Raw genomic sequence first — 16,028 nt, 5'->3', positions numbered from 1 at the left:
TTCTCCATTTATTGTGATGCTGCTTATTGGTCCAGTTGTGAAGATTTTTGTTTTCTTTATATTGAGATGTAATCCATACTGCAGACTGTATTCTTCGATCTTCATCAGTAAGTGCTTCAAGTCATCCTCACTTTTAGCAAGCAAAGTTATGTTGTCAGCATATCACAGGTTCTTAATGATTCTTCCTCCAATCCTGATGCCATCTTCTTCTTCATATAGTCCAGTTTCTCAGATTATTTGCTCAGCATATAGATTGAATAAGTATGGTGAAAGGATACAACCTGGTGCACTCCCTTCTTGATTTTAAACCATTCAGTGTCCCCTTGTTCTGTTTGAACGACAGTTTCCTGGTGTATGTACAGGTTCTTCATGAGTACAGTTAGGTGTTCTGGAATTCCTATTCTTCTCAATATTACCCAAAAGTTGTTATGATCCACACAATCAAATGCTTTTGCAGAGTTAATAAAACATAACTAAACATCTTTCTGGTATTCTTTGCTTTGAGCCAAGATCCATCTGATATCAGCAGTGATATCCCTCGTTCTGCATCCTCTTCTGAATCCAGCTTGCATTTCTGGAAGTTTTCTGTCAATATAGTCCTGCAACTGTTTTTGAATTGTCTTCAATAAGATTTTACTTGCGTGCGATATTAATGATAATGTTCAATAATTTCCACATTCTGTGGGATCACCTTTCTTTGGAATGGATACAAATATGGATCTCTTCCAGTCAGTTGGCCAGGTAGATGTCTTCCAAATCTCTTGGCATAACTGAGTTAGTGCCTCCAGCAAGGCATCCATTTGTTGAAACATCTCAATGGGTATACCTTCAATTCCTGGTGCCTTCTTCTTTCCCAATTCCTTTAGTGCCTCTTCGACTTCTTCCTTCAGTACCATTGGTTCTTGTTCATATGCCACCTCCTGAAATGGATGAAGACCGACCAATTCATTTGGTACAGTGACTCTGTATATTCTTCTCATCTTCTTTTGATGTTTCTTGCATCATTCAATATTTTGCCCATAGAATCTTTCAATACTGCAACTCAAGGCTTAAATTTTTTCTTCAGATCTTTCAGCTTGAGAAATGCTGAGCGTGTTCTTCCCTTTTGGTTTTCTAACTCCAAGTCTTTGCATATTTCATTATAGTAATTGGCTTTGTCTGCTTGAGCTTCACTTTGAAATCTTCTGTTCAGCTCTTTTATCTTGTTATTTCTTCCATTTGCTTTAGCTACTCTCAACTCAAGGGCAATTTTCAGAATCTCTTCTGACACCCATTTTGGTCTTTTCTTCCTTTTTCATCTTTTTAATGACCTCTTGGTTTCCTCATGGATGATGTTTTTGATGTCATTCCCTAATTCTTCTGGTTTTTGGTCACTGGTGTTGATGCATCAAATCTATTCCTTAGATGATCTCTAAATTCAGGAGGGATATATTGCAGGTCATACTTTGGCTCTTGTGGACTTCTATTAATTGTCTTCAACTTCAAGTTGAACTTGCATATGAGCAGTTAATGGTCTGTTCCACAATCAGCTCCTGGCCTTGTTTTGGCTAAAGGTATTGAGCTTTTCCATCGCCTCTTGCCACAAATGTAGTCAATCTGATTCCTGTGTACTCCATGTGGTGAAGTCCATGTGTATAGCCACCATTTGTGTTGTCAAAAAAAAGATATTTGCAATGAATAAGTCGTTAGTCTTGCAAAATTCTATCCTGCGGTCTCCAGCATTATTTCTATTACCAAGGCCAAATTTTCCAACTACTGGTGATTCTTCTTTGTTTCTGACTTTTGCATTTCAGTCACCAGTGATAATTAACACATCTTGATTGCATGTTTGGTCAACTTCAGACTTCAAAAGTTGATAAAAATTTTCAATTTCTTCATCTTTGGCTCTGGTGCTTGGTGTGTAAATTTGAATATTTGTGGTATTAACTGGTCTTCCTTGTAGGCATATACATATTATCCTACCACTGACAGCATTGTACCTCAGGCAGACCTTGAAACATCCTTTGTGATGATGAATGCCATTCCTCTTCAAACTGTCATTCCTGGTATAGTAGAACATACGGTTATCTGATTCAAAATGGCAAACCAGTACATTTCAGCTCACTAATGCCTAGGATATCAATCTTTATGTGTTCCATTTCATTTTTGACAACTTCCAATTTTCCTAGATTCATACTTCATACATTCCATGTTCTGATTATTAATAGATGTTTGCAGCTATATCTCCTTAAATTGAGTCATGCCATGTCAGCAAATGGAGGTCCCAAAAGCTTTACTTTATCCATATCATTAAGGTTGATTCTACTCTGGTGGTGCAGCTCTTTCCCATTCTTATTTTGGGTGCCTTGCAACCCAAGGGGCTGGTCTTCCTGCACCATATCAGACAATGTTTCAAGGCTACTCATAATGTTGCCCAGTAATATATCAGACAGTGTTTCTCTGCTATTCATAAGGTTTTTCCTGGACAATTCTTTGAGAAGTGCATGGCCGCTTCCTTCTTCCTAGTCTGTCTCAGTCTGTAAACTGTGTTGAAACCTGTGCACCATGTACAACCCTGCTGGTGTTTCAGTGGTTTTATTTTTCTCTTCCTGTTCTGGAATTCCAATGACACGTAGATTATTCCTTTTGATGGTATCCCATATGAACCTTAGGCTTTCTTCATTTTGTTTCGATCTTTTTTCTGATTAATCCCTTTCCAAAGAAGTATTCAGGTATTTGTCTTCAATCTCATTAATTCTGTCTTCCATTGCATCAATTCTACTCCTTTGCCCTTCCAATGTGTTATCTATTTCTGACAACTTCGTATTAATCTTTTGGATTTCTATCTGTAGATTTAGAATCATTTCTAATTTTTCATTTATTTTGTCATTTTGTTCTTGTATTTTCTTCCAAAATTCTTCTAGGGTCTTGCTGTGCTTTCCTTGGTCTGTCTCTCAATCCTTTGAAGATACCTAAATATAATTCTTTTGAATTTTTTTATCAGAGAGTTCCAATGCTGCTTCTTCTTCAGGGATGTGTTCTGGGTCTGTAACCTGCTCCCTTGTTTCTACCACTTTATCTTGCTTCTTTGTGTGGACTGTGATGGTCTGTTGTCTCTGAGACATTGTGGCATTATTGTATTTAGATCTTTGTTAACTGTTTGTGAAGAGCAGCCAAGGGTGAGTCAGGCTTTTCTTGGTGGTTGTTTATCATTGGCCCATTGGTGGAGAAGGAAGTGGTGGCTCTCACTCAGTAAGTGAAGCTGCAGGAGGTGTGGGTGTAGTTGTGTCTTACAGGGACTGCTGCTGTCTTCCACTCAGTTAGACAAAAATAATCAAAAAAGTAAAAGCAAATAGACAAAAATCACACCACGTAATCACACAGGAACAGTAACTGAAAAAAAGAAACAAGGAGAAAAAAGGAAAAACACCACAATATCTGGGGAGAGGGCAATAACAGAAAAAAAGTAGAGAAGGAGAATGATGAAGAAAAAAATGGGAAAAATGCAAAGAGGAACAAGGTATGGGGTTAACCATGAGAAAGAAAAAAAAAACAAACTTGCAACCAGGAACAGGGAAAAGAAAAAAAAGCTGAAAACTAGAATCTGGGAAGGGAAGAATAAAGAATAATAATAAAAAGGACAAAAGTAATAATAATATTAGTAGTTTTAAAACTGACAAAAACAAACAAACTAAAAAAAAGAGAAAAGAAAAAAATATTGGGCCAGGTTGGGGCAGGGCACCCAGGCTCTGTCCGAGCACACAGACTGGGATGGAATTCCTGCCGGCCTAGAAGGTGGGTAGGAGTGAGGGATGGCTGCACCTCTGTTCACCAAGAGGGTGTGAGACATAAGAGTTACAAGGGGAATGTCGCACTTTTCTAGTCGTCTGTGTCCAGAATGTTCTTGTGGTTCTTGTGGCAAGTGGAGCCTGTTCTTAAGTCCCTGGAATCTGGGAGAATGCTGTCACTTTAAATATCCTAAATGGTCAAACCGCTTGTAAACATTCAAAATGGCCGTGCCCTCTGGACAGACAAAAGTCCACAGCTCAGACTACCTTCCTCTTTGCTGCTTCCCCTTTTATTCACCAGTCACCACAGCAGTCATCTGTGCAGTCCCTGGCTAGCAGGGCTAACTTTTAGGTTAATTCTTAGGTCCTAGTACCACTCGGCAATATCGAAGCTACCTGTGTTGTCAGGATAGCTGTCAGACTGCAGCTCCATATGTCTCCTTTTTTGGTGTTTTCATGCAAATTCTTCTGCTACTTGGAGTTTAGTCCACTTCTATATCCTTCCCTTCAAAGCTCAGGGCTCCAAAATTATCTTCTGTATCTGTGTTAATTGGTTCCCCTTTTCTTTGTTGAAGAGGATCTGTGCAGTCTTTCTGCCTATCCTGCCATGTTACCGGAACTCCCTCCCTGCTGGTGTTTCAGACACTGGCGGACAGCCTCAAGCCTCACAACAACACACAAGCCACTACAGTACAACAAACTGACATACAAGTTTGTCTCCCTTAGCAGTTTGAAATCTCTGCCCCCCCCCATCCCTGGATTCTGTGGCTCTATCATCCCCGGCTCTTCCCCCACTTCCTGCCACCTGGGTGTGGGACCTGTCTCCCTCCCCTTACCTGGATCCTGTGGCTCTGTCTCATCCCTGGTTTTCCTCCCATTTCCCACATCTGGGTGCAGGACCTGTCTGCCTCCCCTTATCTGGATTCCTGTGGCTGTCTCATCCCTGCTCTTCCACGTCTGGATGCAGGGCCTGCCTGGCTCCCTTTACCTGGATTCCTGTGGCTCCGTCTCATTCCTGGCTCTCCCCCTGCTTCCCACATCTGGGTATGGGGCCTGTCTTCCTTCCCTTACCTGGATTCCCACAGCTCAGAGTAGGAAAAAAAAAAAAATGCACTGCCATCAATAGGAGTTGTCTCATAGTGACCCCTCCTTGGGTTTCTGAGGCAGTATCACTATGGAAGTAGATTGGCCAACCTTCCTTCCAAGGAGTGGCTGGTGGGTTTGAACTGCTAGACTTCTGATTAGTAGTCAAAAGGCTTAGGCACTATGCCACCAGAGCTCCCACCTCAGAGTAGAGTCAACCTTAATAACACAGATGGAATAAAGCTTTTGGGACCTTCATTTGCTTAGAGGCATGGTTCAAAATGGGAAGAAATAGCAGCAAACATCCATTAATAATTGAAACGTGGAATGTACAAAGTATGAATCTAGGAAAAATTGAAAGTTGTCAAAAATGAAATGGAATGCATAAAGATTGACATTCTAGGCATTAGTGAGCTGAAGTGAACTGGTATTGGCCATTTTGAATCAGAAAATCATATGATCTACTATGCCAGGAAGGACAAAATGAAGAGGAATGGTGTGGCATTCATCGTACAAATTATGTTTGAAGGTCTGTCCTTAAGTACAATGTTGTCAGTGATAGGATAATATCCATACACCTGCAAGGAAGACCAGTTAATACTACTATCCTTCAAATTTGCACACCAACCACTGAAGCCAAAGATAAAGAAATTGAAGATTCTGTTTTTTCAACCAACTTCTACAATATGAAATTGGCCACGTATGCAACCAAGATGTACTGATGATTATTGGTGATTGGAATGTGAAAGTTGGAAACGAAGAAGAATCATCGGTAGCTGGAAAATATGGCCTTGGTGATAGAAATGACATTGGAGATCACATGATAGAATTTTGCAAGACCAATGCTTTATTCATTTCAATTACCTTTTATCAACGACAATCGGCAGCTATACATGTGGATCTCACTAGATGGAATTCACAGGAATCAGATCAACTACATCTGTGGAAACAGGCAATGGGGGAGGTCATTATCTCCAGCCAAAACAAGGCCAGGAGCTGACTGTAGGACAGACCATCAATTGCTCATATGCAAGTTCAAGGTAAAGCTGAAGGCAATTAAAACAAGTCCATGAGAGCCAAAATATGACCTTGATTATATCCCACCTGAATTTAGAAAACATCTGAAGAACAGATTTGATGCATTAACACCAAAGACCAAAAACCAGAAGAATTGTGGGATGATATCAAGAATATTATACAAGAAAAAAAACAAACCATCATTATAAAGACAGTAAAGGAAGAAAAGACCAAAATGGATGTCAGAAGAGACTCTGAAACTTGCTCTTGAATAGAAAAGGAAGATATTCACATGGCTTGCTCCCTCACATTCTTTACTTGAATGTCATCTTATCAGCAAAGCTTTTTTTCTGAAAATTCTATATAAAATAGGCAACACACTTCCCCCATCCCTGCTAAAGCAAATGAAAGAAATTACCAGATAGAAGAGCTGAACAGAAGATTTCAAAAAGCAGCTTGAGAAGACAAAGTCAATTATTATAATGAAATGTGCAAAGATGTGGAGTTACAAAACCAAAAGAGAAGAACACGCCTGGAATTCCTAAAGCTGAAAGAACTGATTAAAAACTTCAAGTCTTGAGTTGCAATACTGAAGAATTCCATGGGCAAAATATTGAATGATGCAGGAAACATCCAAAGAAGATGGAAAGAATACATAGAGTCTCGGTATTGAAAAGAATTGGGCAATGTTCAACTATTTCAGGAGGTGGCATATGATCCAGAACCAATTGTATTGAAGGAAGAAGTCGATATTGCACTGAGGAATTGGCAGGAAAAAAAAAAAAAAACAAGACTCCAGGAATTGACAGAATACCCATTGAGATGTTTCAACAAATACAGCACTGGAGGCACTTACTTGTCTATGCCAAGTAATTTGGAAGACAGTCACATGGCCAACTGACTGGAAGAGATCCATAATTGTACCCATTCCAAACAAAGGTCATCCCACAGAATGTGGAAATTATCAAACAATATCATTAATATCACACGCAAGTAAAATCTTACTGAAGATAATTCAAAACCAGTTTGCAGCAGTACATTGACAGAGAGCTTCCAGAAATGCAAGCTGGATTCAGAAGAGAATTTGGAATGAAGGATATCATTGCTGATGTTAGATGGATCTTGGCTGAAAGCAAAGAATACAAGAAGATGTTTATTTGTGTTTTATTGACTATGCAAAAGCATTCTACTAAATGGATCATAACAAAGTGTGGATAACATTGCAAATAATGGGAATTCCAGAGCACTTAATTGTGTTCATGAGGAACTTGTACATAGACCAGGAGGCTATTGTTCAAACAGAAGAAGGGGATACTGCATTGTTTAAAATCAAGAAGGGTGTGTGTCAGGGTTGTATTCTTTCACCATACTTATTCAATCTTTATGCTAAGCAAATAATCTGAGAAGCTGGACTATATAAAGAAGAATGTGGCATCAAGATTGGAGGCAGACTCATTAACAACCTGTGATACGCAGAGGGCACAACCTTGCTTGCTGAAAATGAAGATGATTTGAAGCAATTACTGATGAAGTCGAAGACTATTTAGGCTGCAGTATGGATTACACCTCAACACAAAGAAAATGAAAATCCTCATAACTGGACCAATAAGCAGCATCATAACAAATGAAGAAAAGATTGAAGTTGTCAAAGATTTCATTTTATTTGTATCCATAATCAACACCATGAAAACAGCAGTCAAGAACATCAGACCTCTTATTGCACTAGGCAAATCTGCTGCAAAAGACCCCTTTAAAGTGCTGAAGAGCAAAGACCTCACTTTGAGGACTAAGGTGTGCCTAAGTCAAGGTATTTTCAATGGCCTCATATACATGTGAAAGCTGGATAATGAATATGGATGACCAAAGAAGAGTTGATAGTTTTGAATTGTGGTATTGGTGAAGAATACTCAAAACACTATGGACTGCTGGAAAAATGAACAAATCTGGTGCCTAAGGCATTTGACTGCTAACCAGAAGTTTGGCAGATCAAACCCACCAGCCACTCCTCAGAAAGAAGGTTGGGCAATCTACTTCCATAGTGGTATCACCTGGGAAACCCAAGGTGGGGTCGCTGTGAGTCAGATCCAACTCAATGGCAGTGTGTTTGGGTTTTTTTGGTCCTGAAAAAGGACAGCTGGAATGCTCCTTGGAAGTGAGAATGGCCAGACTTTATCTCATCTACTTTGGTCACGTTGTCTAAAAGGGCCATTTCCTGGAGAAGGATATGCTTGGTAAAGTAGATGGTCAGTGAAAAAGGAGAAGACCCTCAATAAGATGAATTGACACAGTGGCTGCAATGATAGGCTCAAGTATAGCAAGGATCGTGAGGATGGCACACTGCCAGACAGTGTTTCATTCTATTGTATATAGGGTCGCCACAAGGTGGAGCTGACTCAATGGCACCTGACAACAACAACAACCACAATAGACTCCAACTGTTCTTCAAATAGGACATACATGCTCTGCCTCAAGATCTTTGCATTAGCAAGCTGATTCCTGAAAAGCAAGATATTCACATGGCTTGCTCCCTCACTTTCTTGACTGGAATGTTGTCTTACCAGCAAAGCTTTTTCCTGCCAGTTCTATGTAAAATAGCCAACATGCCTCCCCTGCCCTGCAAAAAATCCCTTCTCCTTCACTTTTTTTTTTTTTTTTTAAGATAGCTGATGACTAATTAATTAATATATTTTGTGTGTGGTTTAGGTGAAAGTTTAAGAATAAATTAATTTTCCATTTAACAATTTATACACATTTAGCCCTGGTGCCTAGGACACTTGACTGCTAGCCAGAAGGCTGGAGGTTCAAACCCACCAGCTGCTTGCTCCTCGGAAGGAAGGTTGGGCAATCTACTTCCGTAGTGACAACGCCTCGGAAACCCAAAGAGGGGTTGCTATGAGTCGGATCCGACTCAATGGCAGTGAGTTTGTTTGGTTTTTGTTTCGTGACATTAGTTGCGGTACCTTCAATGTAAGAGGCTCTTCCCACTTCCTCCCTGGGGTTTTTCCTTCACTCTTGCTCTCTTGCTTTATTCTTCTCCATAGCATTTTTCATCATCTGACATACTGTTTACTCACTTAGTTGCTTATCTGTCTTCTCTCACAAGAAGCATTATTCTCTCTCCAAGATAGCATTATTTTGTCTGTTTTGCTCATTATGTATCTCTACAGCCTTGAACTGTGTTTTGAATGTAACAGGCATTAAATACTTGTTAGATAAATGAGTTAATCAAATAATTTCTTGAAGCATGTTCACCCTGTTCACCTATGCAGAATCTTTGCTTGATATAAAACTACAACATGATAATGGAAATTTCAAAAAATATGGTTGTTATTGTTGATTTCTTGCTTCTAATTTTTAAAGACTATTAGAGGAGACACTCATGCCTGGCCCTCCAATGACTCTAAACATCTGCTAGTAAACAAGAACTCCATCTCTATGCTTAGTATTACATGTCTGTTCATTTCTTAGACTGAGAGTGAGAGGATAAATTCAATCATGGCAAAAAGAAAGGAGAGAATGGAGCTTGAGAATAAATCCTCATTTAGACCAGCAAGAAAGGATAACCAAGTTAAGATAAATGGGTGAAACTCTTTTGGGTGACATGATGAATGAACAAAAAGGATGGGAAAATTTCATACTACGGGCATCCACATGTTTCCCATATACTAAAACTATTTATTGGATGGTTAACTGAATGAACAAAAGGGGCAAGGTGGGTAGCACTGAATTGGAAGGAGAGGGAGAGAGCACTACAATGTGAAAAGACTATTAAACATGGTGAAGTCCTATGAATTTCATTTTGAAGTGATACATAACTTGGTGACGTGTGAAAGAGGCCACTTTATGAGAGAGTGCAGTACAGTGAATTACTTAATATGGGCTTTCTAGCCATAGTCTTTGTAACTCCCACCAAACGACTGGGTGGTTGTGGTTGGTGTTAGGTGCCATCAAATTGGCTTTGGCTCAGAGTACCCCATGTACAACAGAACAAAACACTGCCCAGTCCTGTGCCATCCATACTCCTTGCTATGCTTGGGCCCATTGTTGCAGCTACTCTGTCATTCTATCTCATTGAAGGTCTTCCCTTCTTTTGCTGACCCTTTTACTCTACCAAACATGATATCCTTCTCCAGGAAATGGTCCCTTCTGACATGACCAAACTGGTGAGAGGAAGTCTGGCCATTCTTGCTTCTAAGGAACATTCTGTCTGTACTTCCTCTAAGACGAATTTGTTCTTCTGCAGTCCATGGTATTTTCTGTACCCTTAGTGAACACCACAGTTCAAATACATCAATTCTGCGGTCTTTCTTATTTGTTGTCCAGCTTTCACATGCATATGAGGCAACTGATAATATGATGGCTTGTGTCAGGTGCACTGTAGTTTTCAAAGTGGCAAGTTGCTCTTTAACACTTTAAAGAGGTCTTTTGCAGCAGATCTGTACAGTGAAACACATCATCTAATTTCTTGACTGCTGCTTTCATGGGCATTGATTGTGGATGCAAGTAAAATGAAATCCCTGACTGCTAAAGGGGGAAGGAGATAGCATCTTCTGACCTCCTCTAACTACACAAGAGGAGGACAGAATCAGCATCAGCAGCCCAATGCCATCTCCAATGAAGCCAGATATGCTGCCACCCTCCAGCCCTCTTAGTAACCTTGACACCAACAGTTTCTCCCATGGCACCCACCACCTCTCTGCTGGGTTTGATAATTTGCTGTAGTGGCCACACAGAACTCACAGATTATGGAGTTTATTAGGAAGGCAACAGGGTACAATTCAAGTTCAGGAACACACTCAATCTCTCTCAGGCGGCAGTTATTATTCTCAGTCTCTCTCAGTAGCATGTCTCTCTCTCAACAGTGCATGTGTCTCACATCCCTCTCTCAGCTGCATGTCTCTCTTTGGTCTCTCTCTCTCAGTAGCACATCTCTCTCAGATGTCTCTCTCAACAGTGCATTTCTCTCAGCAGCATGTCTTTCTCAGCGAAAGGTCAGAGAGACTTTCTGCCTCTAAGAGGGCTCCTTTAGAGCCTGGCAGGGTGGCCAAAATCAACCAATCCCATCAGAGTTCTACTCACCTGAGAGAGAGCAAACTTCCCAGAAGATTGCTTTGTGCTGCTCCAACAGAAATACACCAGGTGGATAACTTTAATAATCACCTACTTGGTTGCTCACAGCAAAGTGGGAGTTATCAAAGACTATGGCTACAAAAGCCGTACCATGTAATTTACTACACCCAGGCCACCCCCCTGGCTTTTCTAGCCATTATCCCTTTTATATTTCAAAAATTAACATCCCCTTCACCATCACTTTGAGAATAGCCACACCCATGAAAGCATGTAAGCCAGCCCCTTCATCCCTTTATCTCCCCCAATTTTAAATAGTTTATTTCTAATTTGCCCATCCCTATCAAACCATTACTCTGAGGAGATAAGCATGGTCCTTTCTCTCTGGAGAATCTTCTGTTCTGCTTGGAAACTTTGGGCATCTGCATCCGTAAACAAGCAAAGTCCAGCCCAGCACAAGCCATCAAATTGCAGCAATTTAACACCAGCTCAGTGTCAAACATCTTCCTCTTCATTTGGTTGGGTTCTGGTCAGCTCAGCCCTAGCCACCCCATCTAGGTCATGGGTTCCAGCTGCCAAGTTTGGGGTCACACTCTTCTCTTCACTTCAGACTAGCCAGCACCTTCTCTCTCACATCCTCAGTCCTCAGGGACTATTTCAATGCCCATAGGCTCATAACTCCTTGCACTTCAGACCAGCCAGCCCTTCCTCTCATCCCTAGCCTCTGTGGCCTAGGTCAAAGAGTACCAAACTCAGTCCGTTTCTTCATTGTTCCATTCCCACTCAAGTTGACCCAAGTGGTCACAAGCACCACAGCATACAAGCCTACTACTTGCTAGCTTTCTTTAACTTCCAGTCCTGGAAAGAGTTTCTCTCATGGGCTGTGACTTTCCAGGCTCCATGCCCAAAGCCTAAGGGCTTGCTGGAAATTCAAAAAGTTTTTTTTTTTATCTTTAGGTCCTTTCTTCATGCAAATCTTCTATTCTCTCAGTAGTTCTAGGTGGGTCTTTTCAAATGCAAAGTTCCTCACTCATAAGGTTGGGGGGGGGGCCTCAGGTTTTCCACCTAACCCCCTATACTCTACACATAGGGTTTGAAACAAAAGCCTGTGTTTCTTCTGGGCAAATTCTATTTTCTCTTTTAACATATCCAATCAAGTATCAGCTGAAGGCAGAATTACACACTCCCTATTATCCATACCTTATGATCATTTCTAACTTACAAGTAGGTGAGAGAACATTCAATACCCTAGTATATTCAGATAAACACATAATCCAAAATACATGATCCTAATTAACACATTTCAGTTTCACCTCTTCACCTTGATTATCTTCCCATTCTATGTATATGGCCTTGGGCCTTTGGCTGGGTGTAACCAAAAGCCCTAGCCTCTGGATCAATTATCTCCTTTTAATAGGTAACACCAACCAAAGTAACCATCTAAGAATCCAAGTTTCACTTCCCAGGCCCCTTCCTTCTTTCTTTTACAAAATCCCATGTTTCTATAAATGCAAGGAATCCCACTGCTTCTGACACCAATTCCTAAAGGGGCAAGGGGGTGATATCTTCTGACACAAGCGGAGGAAGAATCACCATCAGCAGCCCAATGCAGGCTCCTATGAGGCCAGACATGCTGCCACCCTCCAGCCCTTATACTAACCTTGACACCAGCCATTCCTTCCGCGGCACCCACCACCTCTGCTGGGTTCGATAATTTGCTGCAGTGGCCACACAGAACTCATAGATTATGGAGTTCATTAGAGAGGCAACAGGCTGTAATTCAAGTTCAGGAATGTGCTCAGTCTCTCTCAGTGGCATGTTTCTCTCAGTAGCACGTCTCTCTCTCTCAGTAGTGCATGTCTCTACTGTCTCTCTCTCTCAGCAGCACATCTCTCTTAGGTCTTTCAGAAATATATTTTTTCTTTCTCAGCCAGCAGAGAGAGACTCCCTGCCTCTAGAAGGGCTCCTTTTGAGCCTGGCAGGGTGGCCAAAATCAACCAATCCCAACATCAGAGTTCTACTCACCTGAGAGAGAGCAAACTTCCCAGAAGATTGCTTTGTACTGCTCCAACAGACATAACCAGGTGGATCACTCATAGTGATCCCTTCTTGGGTTTCTGAGGTATTATCAAAGACTATGGAGCTCTGGTGGTGTAGTGCCTAAAGGATCTGACTGCTAACCAGAAGGCTGGCAGTTCAAACCCACCAGCCACCCCCCAGAAAGAAGACTGAGCAATCTACTTCCATAGAGATACCACCTCAGAAACCCAAGAAGGGATCACTATGAGTTGAATCAACTCAACATCAGTCAGTTTGGTTTGGTTATGGCTAGAAAAGCCATACCATGTAATTTACTACACTGCACCGACAACTTCAATCTCTTCTCCATTTATTGTGATATTATTTATTGGTCCAGTTGTGAGGAGTTTTGTGTTTTTTCTGTTGAAGTGTAATCCATACTGAAGACTGTACTCCTTGATCTTCATCAGTAAGTGGTTCAAGTCTTCTTCACTTTTAACAAGCAAGGTTGTGTCATCTGTATATTGCAGATTGTTAAAAGAGTCTTCCTCTAATCCTGATGCCACATTCTTCATATAGCCCAACTTCTCAGATTATTTACTAAGCATACAGACTAAATAGGTATTGTTCAAGGATACAACCCTGACACATACCTTCTCTGATTTTAAACCACACAGTATCCCCTTGCTCTGTTCAAATGACTGCCTCTTGATCTATGTACAGGCTCCTGATGAGCAAATTAAGTGTTCTGGAATTTCCATTCTTCGCAATGTTATCTGTAATTTGTTATGATCCATACAGTCAATTGCTTTTGCATAGTCAACAAAACATAGATAAGTATCTTTCTGCTATTGTTGGCTTTCAGCCAAGATCCATCTGACATCAGCAATGATATCCCTCATTCCACATAGACTTCTGAATCTGGCTAGTTCCGGTGATTCCCTGTAAAATATTGCTGCAATCCTTTTTTAATGATCTTCAGTGAAATTTTACTTGTGTGTGACATTAACAATATTATTTGTTAATTTCTGCATTCTGTTGGATCACCTTTTCTTTGCAATGGGTACACATATAGATCTATTCCAGTCACTTGGCCAGACAGCTATTTTCCAAATATCTTGACATAGACAAGTGAGTGCCTCCAGCACTGCATCCATTTGTTACAACATCTCAGTGGATATTCTGTTAATACCTAGAGCCTTTTCTCAAATGCCTCCAGTGCATCTTGGACTTCTTCCTTCAATACCATCAGTTATTGATCATATGCTACCACCAGTCTGATCATCAAACAATTCTTTCTGGTATAGTGACTCTGTGTATTACTGCCATCTTCTTTTGATGCTTCCTGCATCTTTCAATAGTTTGCCCCAGAATCCTTCAATATTGCAACTTTTGGCTTAACTTTTTTTCTGCTTGAAGAATGCTGAGCATGTCCTCGTCTTTTGATTGTCTAATTCCAGGTATTTGCACATTTCATTAAATACTTGACTTTGTCTTCTCAAGCTGTCCTTTGAAATCTTCTGTTCAGCTCTTTTACGTCATCATTCCTTACATTCACTTTAGCTACTCTCTTTTCAAGAGCAAGTTTCAGAGTCTCTTCTGACATCCATTTTGGTCTTTTCTTTCTTTCCTGCATTTCTAATGACCTTTTGCTTTCCTCATATATGATGTTCTTGATATCATCCCACAACTTGTCTGGTCTTCAGTCACTGGTGTTCCATGCATCAAATATATTCTTCAGATGGTCTCTAAATTCAGGTGGGATATACTCAAGGCTGTATTTTGGCTCTTGTAGATTTGTTTTAATTTTCTTTAGCTTCAACTTAAACTTGCATATAAGCAATTGATGATCTGTTCCACAGTTGGTCCCTTGCCTTGTTCTAACAGATGGTATTGAGTTTCTCCATCTTTTCTTGTAGGGGTAGGGCCATGCAACTAAGGTGTATGGAACCCTAACATGGGGATTGGTCAGTTTTGCCATTCTACTAGGCTTAAAATAAGCCACCCCAGATGCAGAAACAGGGGACCTCATGACCCACAAGAAAGGAGAACTAGGAGGGGAACACATCCTTTGGACCCAGGTTCCTGTGATGGGATTTTCCTCAATCTGGGAGACAGCTAAAACTTCAGAGACAGCAAGTGTTGGTGAGAAGCAGCAGCAAAGAAATGGCAGCAGCAGAGGTAGCAGAACCAAGAAACCAGCATGAGACAGAGCGGTGGGCTTTCTGGCACAGGAGAAAGCTGAGTGCTTTGGGCAGGATGATTTTAAGTGGAGTAGGGTGCCTCTGGGCATTTATCAGAAGAGCTTTGCAATACTTGCCTGAGCAGGCAGAAGTCAAGAGGCCATGGGGGAGAAGACAAGAGCAAGAGAGAGGTGTGTCTACTGTCACTGATGAGAAAAGGCTGTCTTGATTGAAGAACTGTATTCTGAGTAGTTTCTGATCCAGAATTTTATGTAACCTGTTACTTTTCTAATAAACCCATAATCGTAAGTATTATGTGTGAGTTCTGTGTGCCCACTGCAATGAATTATTGAACCAAGCTTATTGTTGTTGTTGTTATGTGCCCTCGAGTCATACCCGACTCATAGCAACCCCACCTTGGGTTTCTGAGGTGGTATCACTACAGAAATAGATTGCCCAACCTTCCTTCCGAGGAGTAGCTGGTGGGTTTGAACTGCCAACCTTCTGGTTAGCAGTCAAGTGCCTTAGGCACTACACTACCAGAGCTCCCTCTGAACCAAGCAGAGATGCTTAAAAAAAAAAAAAAAAGTTGGATGGTGGAAACATGTCTGATTTCCACCTCACAGGAATCAGCTCTGGGCTGTTGATATTGATCCTCCTACCACCTTGTGAATTTAGGGGAGGTCAGATGTCACCACTGCATCCTTTTTACAGGGAGGTTCACTGTCAGTGGCAACAAAGAAACAACTCTCTTCCAGATTTCATAGTTACTGTGGTAGTGTGGGTTGTTGTTGTTGTTATATGCCGTCCAGTCAGCCCTGACTCATAGCGACCCCTCCTTGGGTTTCCGAGGCAGTATCACTACGGAAGTAGGATTGCCCAACCTTCCTTC

General features: G+C 41.0%; 1 protein-coding gene across 1 annotated transcript in view; it reads right to left on the bottom strand.

Annotated features, from left to right (window-relative positions):
• Window positions 1–16,028, bottom strand: part of LRRC9 (leucine rich repeat containing 9) — a 161,127-nt gene that overhangs the window by 114,776 nt on the left and 30,323 nt on the right. The window lies entirely within an intron of this gene.

This window comes from Orycteropus afer, unplaced genomic scaffold (genome assembly GCF_000298275.1).
Source record: "Orycteropus afer afer isolate SDZICR_OR568_19922 unplaced genomic scaffold, OryAfe1.0 scaffold00237, whole genome shotgun sequence".
Lineage (NCBI taxonomy): Eukaryota > Metazoa > Chordata > Mammalia > Tubulidentata > Orycteropodidae > Orycteropus > Orycteropus afer.
The sequence above is the reverse complement of the archived record's forward strand: the minus strand, read 5'-3'. Positions and strand labels throughout refer to the sequence as shown.